This window comes from Phyllostomus discolor, chromosome 12 (genome assembly GCF_004126475.2).
Source record: "Phyllostomus discolor isolate MPI-MPIP mPhyDis1 chromosome 12, mPhyDis1.pri.v3, whole genome shotgun sequence".
In the NCBI taxonomy this organism is placed as follows: Eukaryota; Metazoa; Chordata; class Mammalia; order Chiroptera; family Phyllostomidae; genus Phyllostomus; species Phyllostomus discolor.
In genome coordinates this window covers 32798396-32811110 of record NC_040914.2, presented here as the reverse complement: position 1 = coordinate 32811110, position 12715 = coordinate 32798396, and the positions used below count along the sequence as shown (strand labels likewise).

Genomic DNA, 12715 nt, shown 5'->3' with positions numbered 1-12715 from the left:
GGGTCAATGATGAGAACTCACACTGCCCTGAAGGAGAGGATGACTTAAAAATCATGCTCAATATGTTCACGCTGAGGCCCAGTGTAGGTGACAGACTTGAGGCACCATGATTAGGACTTTGATTCCCATTCACAGCGGTGGGATTCATGTTCTGGATGCAGTAGTCTTTTGAGGGTGCCCACTTGTTCCTCCTGGAAGGCAGTTCTTGAGTCCTGTCCTTCCAACATTTTCTTTTCTCTCTGTGTCTTGCAGTTGGACCATGTGGCAAGGTGGTGGCTGTGGCCTTAGCGGTGAGTGAATGTCTCATGTCTTGGCTGGAGACCAGAGACAACCTAAATGTAAGCGGGAGGCTGGCTTTCAGGCAGTAAAGGCATTTGTGTGGAAGATGTCTTAATCCTCAGTATTTGCGTGCATGGTATATTTTAGGTTTAATCGTTCCCAGTGATGGGGCATTTAAAACTCCAAAGGTTTTCCTATTTGTAATGAATTGGACTCTGAGAGGCTGATTTTGTTTTCCGTGGGGTCCCCTGAAAGTGTCACGTCAGGTGGAGCATAGCTTGTTACCCACGATATGCATGCCCCCAAAGGGTGATAAGTACCATGGTCATCCTTGGATTTTGCCAACTTTATGTAAAGAGTGACCAAACTGGTGGCATCTAGTGATCGAAGTGCAGTGGTGATTTTCCCCACAGGTCTTTGTTGCTCAGCGCTGTTGAGTTTAGGAATAACTGAATGTGAGCTTCAACAAAACCAGGAAGTTTCCCCGTGTCCACAGACAACTGTGGTCTTTTGACAATCAGGTGCATTCAGTCGGTTTCTTTGACATCTTGTGCTTCACCAGTATGAGGCCACCAGTGGGCCATTGACACTTTCTCCCCCTAGGTAGGTTGCCATAAAGGATGCTGGGTGGAACTTGGCATTAACCCAGAAGGTAACCGGCTGGATGTTGGCATACTTGAAAAGTACCGTTGGCTCTTCAGTGTGGCTTCAGTTTGCATGGTAATGAAGACTCTTTTGTGTCCTGGTGAGGCAGTGCTCATTTACTTCTTTGTTGGATCTGGTCAGATGGGAAAGGAAACTTGGGAGTGCAAGTTCACAGCCGGTGCGTAGGCCCCAGCTTTATCGTTTCCATGGTGGGTGAGATTTGCCTAAATCATAGCAAGTTGCCAATATGCAAGGTGTGCCCTTACCTGTTACCCTGGAAAGAATCGTATGTGCCTTGTGACGTCCGTCTGTAGTTTACCCTGAACAATATCCTCACCCAGTGTTTGTGTCTGAGCCATTGCATTAAGGCCGGGAATGAGCAGTGTGCGTTGTCTTCATCTTTCATGACCACTTCCGTGTGCTTTATAGTGAAAATCTTTTAACTTGTTTTTATACAGGTGTGTCACTCAAAAGAGACTTTCGTTTGGCTTCTGTCTCCCAGGTGCTCTCTGTCAGAGCTTCTTCTAGAACTGGAAACGTGAAGATCCCTGGCTTCCTTGCTATCATCAGGTGCAGGACACATCTCTGGTGAGTGAGCGCATGTGCAACTGTACAGGTGCCTGCTTGTGCCTCCGTTGGGTCAATGATGAGAACTCACTTCATTCTGAAGGAGAGGATGACTTAAAAATCATGCTCATTATGTTCACGCTGAGGCCCAGAGTAGGTGACAATCTTGTGCCACCATGGTGGGGAGTGTGATTTCCCTCCAGGTAAGTGTGCAGTTTTCTGAGTAAAAGCCACATGTTTCCACCCTATCGATTCCATGTTTTAATGGACATTTGCTCATGGTCTTTGGCTTTGATGGTGCCGCCTCATTTGGCATGGAACGCCATATCGGAAGTCATTTTTTCCAACTCATTGTTTCTCCCTTTGTGTCTTACAGGGAGACCGTGGGCAAGGTGGTGGCTTTAGACTCTGTGTTGAAGGTGAGTGGGTGGGTGTCGTGTCTTAGAGGGTGACCAGTGATATGAAAATACGTGGGAGACTGGGTTTTAGACTTTGGTATTTTTCATCTGCCTCAAACGTCTGCATTGATGGAAAATAAATATTTTGGCTGTCAGTGTTAGGGACTGGGGCTGTAAAACTCAAAGATTGCCTTCTTTCTGCAATAAGAATAAGTCGGCTAATTTTTTCTGATGGTATGCTGAGTGAGTGTCGTGTCAGTTGTACTCCACCCTGTCGCCCACGACCTTATGTACTTGGGTGGGTGATGAGTGTCATGGTCCGTGTTGGAGTTTCAGAAAGCTCTGTGTGAAAATGGCCATGCCCGTGGTGTCTAGGGATTTGCTTCCTGTCTGGGTCAGGGAAGAGCACGGTTGTGTGAGGATGCCAAGGGACTAGTTCTACACGTCATTCTGAGGTCCAGATGAGTGGCACTCAACCAGGACTAGTGAGACTCCAAGAGCCTGGCTCTGCTTGAGGATCTTTCTGTGGCAGCGTCACCTGTATTGTCCCAGCTAGTGAGGCCCTGTGTGCCAACAGGTGTGCACAATGACCCAGGACTGGCTGCAGGCAGTTCCCTGGGAGCGGAGAGGTGTAGGAGAGATAAGTGTGTGCAGGAAATATTTTCTGGAATCGTGGTTGAAATTACCGAATTGAGAGGGGACAAGGAAGTGTGATGAAGTAAACAACAAGGGAATACTGCCTGCCTGTATCAAATGACGACACCAGAATCAATTTCAGTTCTTTGTGGTCTTAGAACATAACTCCTTTTGCTTTGATGGGAAAATGTAGGAATTGAGAGAATGTTCAGCAATTTCATGTTATTAACCTGATTCAAAATTGGGAAAACCAGGTGTACTGAAATACTATGAGAGGTTCCACCTCCGTGTAATTGTTCAGCCGGATGAGGAGATATGCCACGGCGCCCTTATACTTCTGTGTCACCTGTAATTGAAGATCAACGTGGGATGATCACTTCTCACTCTGAGAGTGTGGTAAGTCATGTGGTCTCTGCATGATGTGATATGTGACATATCTTATGTCTGATAAAAGATGCATGTTTGATTTCCACGTTCGTTCCTTTGTTGCTGTCAATCTATATCTTGTGTGAGTCACAACATACGGTACTTGGCTTTTTCTCACTGATTTTGCTCAGCATGATATTCTTGAGGTCCATCCATGTTGCAAATGGCAGTATCTCATCTTTTCTCGTGGCTGAGTACTTTTCACATCTGTTTCATCCAGTCGTCTGTCCAAGGTCACTGTGGTTGTCTCCATGTTTTGGCCATTGTGAATAACGCTGTAATGAACATAGGGTGCGTGTATTTTTGTGACTAAATGTTTCCAAATTTTTCAGGTAGATGCCCAGAAGAGGGGATGCTGAGTCATAACGGTAACTGTATTCTTTATTTTTTGAGGACCCTCCAGACTGTGTTCTGTGGTGGCTGCCCCAGTCCGCCTTCCCACCAGCAGTGAGTGGGGTCCTTGCTCTCCACACCATCTCCACCACTTGCTAGTACTTGTCTGGTAGTAGCAGCCACTCTAACAGGTGGGAGGTGGCATCTCATTGTGGTTTGGATTTGCATGTCCCCTCGTGAAATTTTGCATCTCTTTGTATATCTGTTGGCTGTTTGTATGGCTTCTGGAGAGAGACGTCTTTTCAGGTTTTCTTCCTGTTTTTAATTGAATTGTGTGTTGTTGGAGGGTTTGGCTGGTGAGTTAGATGGGTTCTTCAGGTAGTTCGATAGTAATCCCGCGTCAGAGCTTTCATTTGGAAATGCCTTCTCCCATTGGGTTGGTTGCCTTTCGTCTCATTGACAGTTCTGTGGAGAGCTCATCGACACAGATTAGAGAGTGGCGGTGACTGGAGGGAAGGGGGTGGGTTGGTCAAGAGTAAAGGGGGTCACACCTGCGCTGATGGAAGATGCTTGGAGTGGGCAGTGGGCACCCGATGCAGTGACACACAGATGGCGTGTCATGGAATTGTGCACTGGAACCCCGTATAGTCTTATTGACCAGTGGCACCCCAGTAAACTTCTGTTAGAACACGTAACAAGGATTGACACCCTCTAGTGTTGTTGAAGATGCGGTGTAATCAGAACTCACGCACAATGACAGAAGAATGGAACATGGGGCAACTGCTTTGGGAGTGAAGTTGCAACGTGTATTTGAAACACAAAATACTTCAAATGTCTGTAGTGTTTGTAGATGTAAACAGCGTATAGAAAGGGATGTGTTGGAGGCATCAGTTGACGGCAGCCGGAAATACCATGTCAGTGTTTGTTAGTAACACTTGAAGCTCGCTAGAGGGGCCCCTGCACAAATGACGGGCGCTGTTGGGGTTGGGGGTCAAGCGGCATCAGCGATCAGGGCCTTGAGGGTTGGTAAACTTTTTCTTGGCCAAGTTCTGTCATAAAAAGTTCTGCATACTTCGAATTTATTTTTGTGTGAATTTATTATACACTGTTAATTCCATTTATTCTCTACAACCAGAGAAGATAATTCTTTAAAATTTTATAATTCTTTATAATTTTAAAGAATTCGGTCACAACCTTTAAAAAGTCACAGATCCAAGCCAAAATTGAAATATACTCTGGAGTTTGGGTCATTCACAAAACTTGGGCAGGCTGATGGATGCTGGGAACAGTGAGGCATTTTTTACTTAAAAAGCATATTTTCACAAGCTTACGTTTGTGTATTATTATTCTTAGACTCGGATTCATGCAGTTGGGCCACTGTCTCAATCCGCAGAGCGTAACAGCCTATGGATGCATACGTAACACGCCCTGGGTGGGCAGCCATGTCATCACCTGCAGTAGCATGGGTGCAGACATGGTGGAGTGACCAGGATGAGAGCCCTCCTGTGGGGTCGACTTCAGCTGCTTTGCAAATGCTGCCCATCATGTCTTTCATATGTTAATATTTTGTGTTATCTCTCCTCAATCTGATGTGGAGGGTTTCAGTCATATTAATTACTTCAAATTACTAACTTTTGTTTTTTTTACGTTTGTAGTCACATCTATTATTTTGCTGATTTCTGTTAGTATCCTCATAAAGTTTCTTCTTGTACTTCTCTGGAATTGGATTTTGTTTTTCATTATTTACATTATTGTAAAATGTGTAATATACACATTTGGCGCCTTTTCCAGTTGTTATTTTCTACTGTAAATTTCCCTGTAGGCACTTTTAAGCTTCTTTAGCAGAAGTTTGCCATTTTGCAGCTTTCTTTCCTTTTATAAGTATGTGTTATTAATCAAGTGTGTTCTATGTTGATTTGTGTTTGGATTGTGGATTATTTAAAAAGGCATCGCTTAATTTACAAACAGGCTTCTGTTGCTTGTTATTACTGAGTTTTAATAGTTCGATATTAAGAGAAAACATACTTTGAGTGACGTTAGTACTTTGGAATAATCTTGTGCCCATGTAGTGGCCCAGGGTTTGGTCAAATTTGGCAAATATGTCATTTGCACTAATGGCTACGTGAGGATGTAATTACATCGTGGTGGACACAGGGTTCTAGACCTGCCAGTCGATTCTATGTTGAACCTGCGTTGGCCGTGTCTGTTCTAAAGTCACTAACCTGTGATCTGCATTGGTAATGGAAAGTCCCGTGAGATGCTCATGGAAAGAAGACAAGTGGGTGGTTTTGGAAGCTTGTAACATTTGCATATTGATATGTGTGTTAATAAGTTGCTGTGTTTGCATGGTGCAAATGGATTGGGCTCTAAATTTTAGTGCAGGGCATTTTCTACACATGCGTTACATTGCAATTGAAAGGTTAAAAATATCCCCATGAAAGTAGCCCAGACATTAGCTAATAGTTGTCTAGGAATAGTGGATAATGAGTACCTTGGGGTAATAATGGCCAATGTCTTCAGCATAGGTCAACAGCATCCTCTTGAATACAGACATTTTCAGTAAATCAGATGACACAGCCCTGTGTAGCTCCAGCCACCGCCACAGGAAAATGCTTCATTTCCAAGCACGTAAGTGATGTAACCATTGAAAAACAAGATGTGTGTACTAAGAGTCAGATCCTCTCAGAAAGCCATTGTCTGGATAAATGATGCAAGTTTCTCTTCGTCTGTGTAACATTACCTTATATCCCTATGACTGTGGTGATGGTGAGGGGCAGAATTGGTTAGATGGGTAAAAAGGGTGTTGACATAAAATACTAATGAGAGTGTCTTCCACAGTAGGAGCCTTTAAAATTCTGGTGCTGTGCATGCTTCCTTCAGGCAATTGAAGTGCATATATCTATTTGGTACATGGGTTTTTTATTTTATGTCTTGATTCTGAGAGTTGGCAGTCCATGTCCAAAAGCAATGAAGTAAGAAAATAAATACAAAGCTGCACATTATGCTCCAGGTTGTAGGGAGTTACAAACACAGGGCCCAGGTGATTTTTATTTAGCCTAATGTTTCCTCAGCTGTGCAGAAAGTGGCACAAAATGGATTGTGGCCTCTCTTTCTGTTAGAGAGACTGATCACTACTGAGACACACACTCCAGTTTTGTGCCAGCCACCCTTAGACATTTTATGGCATATTCAGATGAGAGATTCCGTGTGTGTGTGTGTGTGTGTGTGAAGTTAACACAGAGTAACAAGAGTGTCTGGTGCTCAGTGTGCTTTGTGTATATTCAGTTGCGGTCATGCTGACTCACGTTTCCACATCAGATGTGACTGACCCAGCTCTGCAGTGCACCCACAGGTCAGGCATTCCCGGTAAATGTGGCAGGTTTGCTTCTTTGTGCTCACAGCATTTCCTGGTTAGTTTAGGTCCGTGTGTTCGGTGTATGCCATCTGTGTAGAGGGAAATCCAGGGTCGTTTTCCACAGGCCTGCCCCAGTATGCAGCAGACTCATCACTTGCTCACAAAAGGGATCATCAGAGGTTGGCCAGGGGAGCGTGGTGGAATGGAGACCCAAGTGTAAATTAATGATGTTCTAGGTTTTTCTAAGGAGATCTGAGAGTAGATGGGGAAGAAACACATGGCAGGAAAGAATGTATAGGACAGACTTTATTGAGAGGTTAGCTACTGTTTTTTTGTGAAATAGGGGTATAGATTGTTGTCGCTAAGTAAAAAAAGCACATGTTTTTTCATGTTAACAGAGACAGAAAATTAAAGAAGGGAACCGTAAGTTCAGATGCAGTGAAAAGACAGACTGGAGATGTCATTGGCAGGGGGGCACGTGGCGGTATTTGATTCTGATGTGAAGAAAATAGTGCTTGTGATAGGACAGGCGGAGTTTCTTGGGGCAGGTGTATATCGGGGGGCTTGGGGTTTTTTTGGTGGTTGTGTTTTTGGTGTTGATTGCTTTCATCTCAGTCCGTGGTGAGTCTTGAAAATCAGCTCCTGCATCAGTGTTTGTCCTCTTATGATGTGTGCACACATCAGCTCTGCTGTATCCCACTCAGTGCCGTCTCTACAACCAGATGGGGATCTGAAGAAATGTGGGAGCTTGTCACACTGGCCTCAGTGAGCCAGAGCTGAAGGGCTTGGTGTCCTGAGCACTGGTCAGCTTCCCAGGGGCCAGTGATGCAGTGACAGAAATAGTCCAGTGACTATAAAGTGGGTCATTAGTAATAGTAGTAATATTGAGGAAACAATAAGGAAATCTAGAACACTTAGATGTTACATAATGACAATTGAACCAAATTGTGCTGTTTCATTGGAACTGCTAATTTACATGTTCTTTCAGTTCATATTTTTCTTTTTGCCAGTTTATTTCTTCATTTTTAAATAATAACACAGAACAGTGAATTGCAGCTCCCTGTATCTCTGAAGTTCTTCACATGCTGGGAGAGCCATAAACAGTATTAACTCCTCACTGGGATGAAATTAGAAATCATAGCAGACTCAACTCTGGAAAACCCTTCAGCACTTGGAAACCAAAATTAGCACTTATATTTATTATCAAGGAAGATATAAAAATAAATTGTGGGCATGGGTGGAAAAGGTGAAGAGATTAAGAAAGATTAAGAGAAAAAGATCTCATGGATGCAGACAGCAGTGTGGTGATGACCCAGAGGGCAGGGGTGGGTGACGGAGGGTGACGGAAGGAGACTTGACATGGGGTGGTGAACACGCAGTGCAGTGTCCAGATGATGTGTTGTACACCTGAAACCTGTGTGATAATATCAACCAATGTTACTACCAGTAAATTCAATTAGAAAACACTTTTAAATGCAGGAATAACCTCATCATAAGGACAAGTAAAAATCTTTCTCCCATAAAAAAGAAAAATAGTATTTTGAACTGATAAAGATGAATGCATAGCATCTCAACATTTATGGGATGCTGGTAAAGCTATATTTAGGGGGAAAATCATAGCACTAAAGTGTCTATTTTAGAAAGAAGAAAGTTCTCAAACGATGACTTTACAGTTGACTCATGAACAACACAGGTTTGAACAGCCTGTATGTCCTTTTATGTAGGTGTTTTTCAATAAATACAATGCAAAGTTTTCTGGAGATTTGTGACAATCTGAAAAAAGTTAAAGATGAAGTGTGCAGCCTAGAAGTATTTTCTCTTAAACATTACTTGTGTCGTTAACACACAGAATATGTATAGATGCTAGTCAATCATGAAACACACATAAATATATTATAAATTATCACAATTGATCAGAACTTATATACACAGACATGTACAGCCTGTACATGGTGCTATTCACCATGGAGAGAAATGCAAACTGGTGCAGAGATGCAGTGTTAAGTCACCAGCTGCGCTCGTGCCCGTCCTGCCTGGGCCATGATGCCCCAGCTCCCTTTGGTGCTATTATGTGATCCCCATCAACTCTGTGTGAGGAGTGTGTCTCTCTATGAAACTGTGTGTCACAGCAAAGAGTGATCTCTGTGGTTCTCGTGTATTTCTTTTCATTGTGTTCAGCGCAATACCGTAAGCCTTGAATGACACCACAGGACCCGTAGGAAGTGCCGCTGGCGATGCTGGAAGTGCCCCCCAGTGAGAAGGAAGGTCGTGACACGACGGGAAGATGTTTGAGTTTCTTGCTCTGGCTGTAGATTGAAGTGTGCAGCGGCGGTCATCCTGCATTTCAGAGTAATTGGATCCAGTGTAAGGATTATGGAAAAGAACAGGAAAGGGATGAATTGATTGCAGCAGCTGTGTGGCAGGCGCGAAAACCTGGCATTTTTGCAGAATACCTTTTCATCTTGGTTTGAAGGTGCAGCTTTTGTGTGGATACAGGATTGCTATAGGAAAGGCATACCTACAGACTCTGTCTACTGTGATCCAGAAATTGAGTATTTGGATGGCAACTTACAGCAGAAGGGAGGAGAAGGATCTGAAATGGAAAGAGTTAATGCCTGGGAAGGATGATTTTATCATGTGAGAAAGACGTTGGCTTAAAGAAATGGCAAATGATAGAAGCAGCTTCTGACGATGGAGAGGCAGCAAGCAGATGAGTCTTGGGAAACCATGAGGAAACTGGAAGACAAAGGGTAACTCCTGGAACGGCTTGTACATGCAGGTGGAAGCGCCCCATTTTGAAGGTGGAAAAATGCCAGAAAGGATGGTTGTTAGCAGGAAGGTTGTTAGCAAGGAAGAGGAGAGAGCACCAGGGTGTGAGGTGAGAAGGGATGGGCGACTCTGCTGTTCTGTGCCAGTGAAGGTGGATTTGTGATCAGGACTGCCCTTGTCTCAAAAGCTGCTCGCCCCCAAGCCTCTAATGGGCGGTCACCACCAGCTGCCTGTTTTGGGGTTGTGTAAGAAGGAGGACTTGGACAGTGAGCTTTCTCTTTTTGGACTGGTTCCATCAATGCTTTGTCCCCGAAGTCTGGAAGTACATTGCCTGGGAGGGACTGCCTTTTGAAGTTCTTTTGATATTGGAAAGGGCCCCTGGCCACCCAGAACTGCCTGAGTTCGATGCCAAAAGCACGAATGTGGTCTTCTCACCCTAAGACATGATGTGTCCGATCAGCCTCTGGATTGGGGCCCCTGAGGACACGTGAGGTTCATTTCGCATAGCACTCTGTGGAAGGGACTGGTGACACCATGATTGAGAACCCAGGAAGGGAACACGCCCCGCAGATCTGGAAGGACGACAGCCACCAGGGAAGATGCCATCATTGTTCTAGAGAAAGTCATGACGCCTGAAATAGTTCCTGCGGAATAATTTGCATCCAGATGTTGTGTGTGACTTCACAGGAACCTCAGGGGCCCATTGAACGCAGATACAGTGATAGAGATTACAGACGTGGTAAAAGCAGAGAGTGGAGGGTGAGGGGACTCGATGCGTGGATCTTAGAGAAAGTCAAGAGTGAGTGGGTACCGCACCAGAGGAATTAACAGATGTTGACTTGATAGTGATGAGAGTTTCCGCATAAGGGCTGCTGGAGGAGGAGGGAGCCATGGAAGGATATTGCCAGGACATGCATGGGCTTGGAGGGGCTCTAGTTAATGGAGACTGCTTCTGATCTTTGAGAACGTGGACCTTTCCTACGGTATGGGCGCTGCACCAACAGCAGATGGTGGAAGAAGAATTGGTTCTGTATGGCAAAATTGTTAGAGACATGAAGAGCAAAGTGTCAAATGGAAATTAAATGTCTTTCTGTGAAGTTACACCGACTGTGCCTGCCTCCCCCGCCTCTTTGGCTCCCGCCTACCTCCTCCACTGAGCCCTCGAGGCCAGCCCCTCCTCCCTCTCCCCTGCCTCCGCCTCCCCGACGCGAAGACAAGAGAAATAATGACCCTCATGACGATCCACATCCATGAAACGAGGAGGAAATCATCACCGTGCCATATAGTTAACAAATTTACCTGTTGTGTGTGCACGACACCTGTGGAAGTAGAGCTGCTGTGGCAAGAACTGTGTGAGACGTGTTGTGTCGCTGTCATTCGCTAAGCAGTCACCATGTGGAACATCGTGTGTGAGCCTCCTGTGCAAGCAGAGCGACCGCTTACCTAGGCATGAGGTGAGTGATGTTCAGTAGAACATTAACAATGAGTGAGTTTTCTCGCTGTTTACAGCTTTGCCTTCCAATAATTATAGTTCTGTTGTAATTGGGGAGAGTGGGTATTGTTAGCCTGTCACCACAGGTAGGTGTTCCACTGTAACAGTGTCTCTGATGCTGTATTACAAACACGCCTGATGCTGCAGGGCCTAAGAATTGCATAATAGTTAATGTGTCAGCATGCAGGCCAGGCCATGGGGAGCGACTGTGTCTGTGTCACCAGGCCACTGTAACGCAAGCGTACTGCTGGTTCTGTATGATAAGTTATGATCCTTGCAAATAAATTGGAGGTTTTCCACATCATACTTTCAGTAGTGATGTCTAGGTTTACTTGTACACATAACTTACACCATGTTTTGTATCCCACGACAATAAAGAAATGACGGGCGCATGGTGTCACTGCATGCAGTACTGTGCTCTACATATTTTCTTTAAAACCTGCTCTCTCCTCCAAATATATAAGATTCATGCTATGCAGAATATGTGTTCATAGAAAGTTTAGGTTATCAGTAAGGGTGTTGGACCTCAGTAGGCTTTTAGTGGTCCAAACTTTGTGGCGCAGAAACCTGGGTACTACTTTTGGGGGGGTCAGAAGTGTAGTGCACAGGGACCCCGCTGTGCTGGGGGCCGATGTCCCTCACCCTAAAGTTGTTCAAGGGTCAACTGTATTCTCACCTGAAGAAACTTCAAAAAAGCAAATAAAGACTCCAGGTAGGAAGAAGAAAAGGGGACAATAAAGAAAATGAACAAAATAAAGAAATTTTAAATGAATAAATGTATAAATGGGAAAAAATGCGTAGAAGTGAAAACTTTTCAATTGGTGAACGGGTAGTACTGGTAAACTCAGAGCTGGACTGTGTGAGGGAAAAAAAAAAGCAAAGACATACCTCCAATATCTTTAAGTGGGAGAAGGGACATCGCTTGAGATTCTGTGGCTATTAATAGTAGCAAGAAGAAGTTATAAAATTTTCTGTGCATAAATGCCCATATTTATGCTTATAAAGTTGACAAGTGGAAATTTTTCTTAAGGACACAAACCACCAGAATTCATTGAAGAACTAAATTACCTGAACACTTTTTAATGGAATAAATTGAATTTATAGCTAAAAACCTTACCCACGAAGAAACTCCAGGCCCTTAGAGTTTTAGATACAATAAAATAACAGTAATTTTACAATTGTCTAGAAAATGGAGTAGAAAGGAATGCTTTCCAGCTTATACTAATGGGCAGCAATGTTCTGACCAGAGAAAGAGACCAAACATTTTAAAGAAAACTGTACAATAAACCTTATTAGCATAAATTTAAAAAATTACAATAAAAATTGTAGTAAGCAAATCGGACCATATGTGGGAATATTTTGTAACCACATGGGCTTATCCAAGGTCTGCAAGGTTGGGTTAACACTTTTTAAATTAGCTTTTGAAGCACAGTTGACATAGATAGAACATATTATTTTCAGGTGTACAACACAGTGATCAGGCATTTACACAACTTACAAAGCAACCACCCCGTTAAGTCTTGCACAGTTGGTGCCATGCAGTTTTTATAACGTTACTGACTTGACTCCTTACGCTGTCCTTGACGTCCCCACAACTCTATTTGTAACTGGCCATTTGTACACCCTCATCCCTGCATCTTGTTCACCCAGAACCCTGAACCCTAGAGATCAAAGCACCCTAAGGAGAAGAAGAGTAGAGTTCTTAAAAGAGTAGGTGTTGAAAACAAAAAATAAACCCTAACAAGTAGCAGTCTTCGTTTTGAAAGTGGTAGTTTTATCCTAACTTCTGGTAGGACAAAGGCCACGGCTTATTTC

At 43.9% G+C, this 12715-nt stretch overlaps 3 non-coding genes across 3 annotated transcripts; all 3 read left to right on the top strand.

The window, feature by feature from the left end:
• Positions 1-80, top strand: LOC114489818. Its single transcript, XR_003683893.1, has one exon. It is a non-coding gene; the product is annotated as a small nucleolar RNA SNORD115 (small nucleolar RNA).
• Positions 81-1561: 1481 nt separating this feature from the next.
• On the top strand, positions 1562-1641 carry LOC114489821. Its single transcript, XR_003683896.1, has one exon. It is a non-coding gene; the product is annotated as a small nucleolar RNA SNORD115 (small nucleolar RNA).
• A 640-nt stretch (positions 1642-2281) lies between these two features.
• Positions 2282-2348, top strand: LOC114489847. Its single transcript, XR_003683921.1, has one exon. It is a non-coding gene; the product is annotated as a small nucleolar RNA SNORD109A (small nucleolar RNA).
• Positions 2349-12715: the final 10367 nt, after the last annotated feature.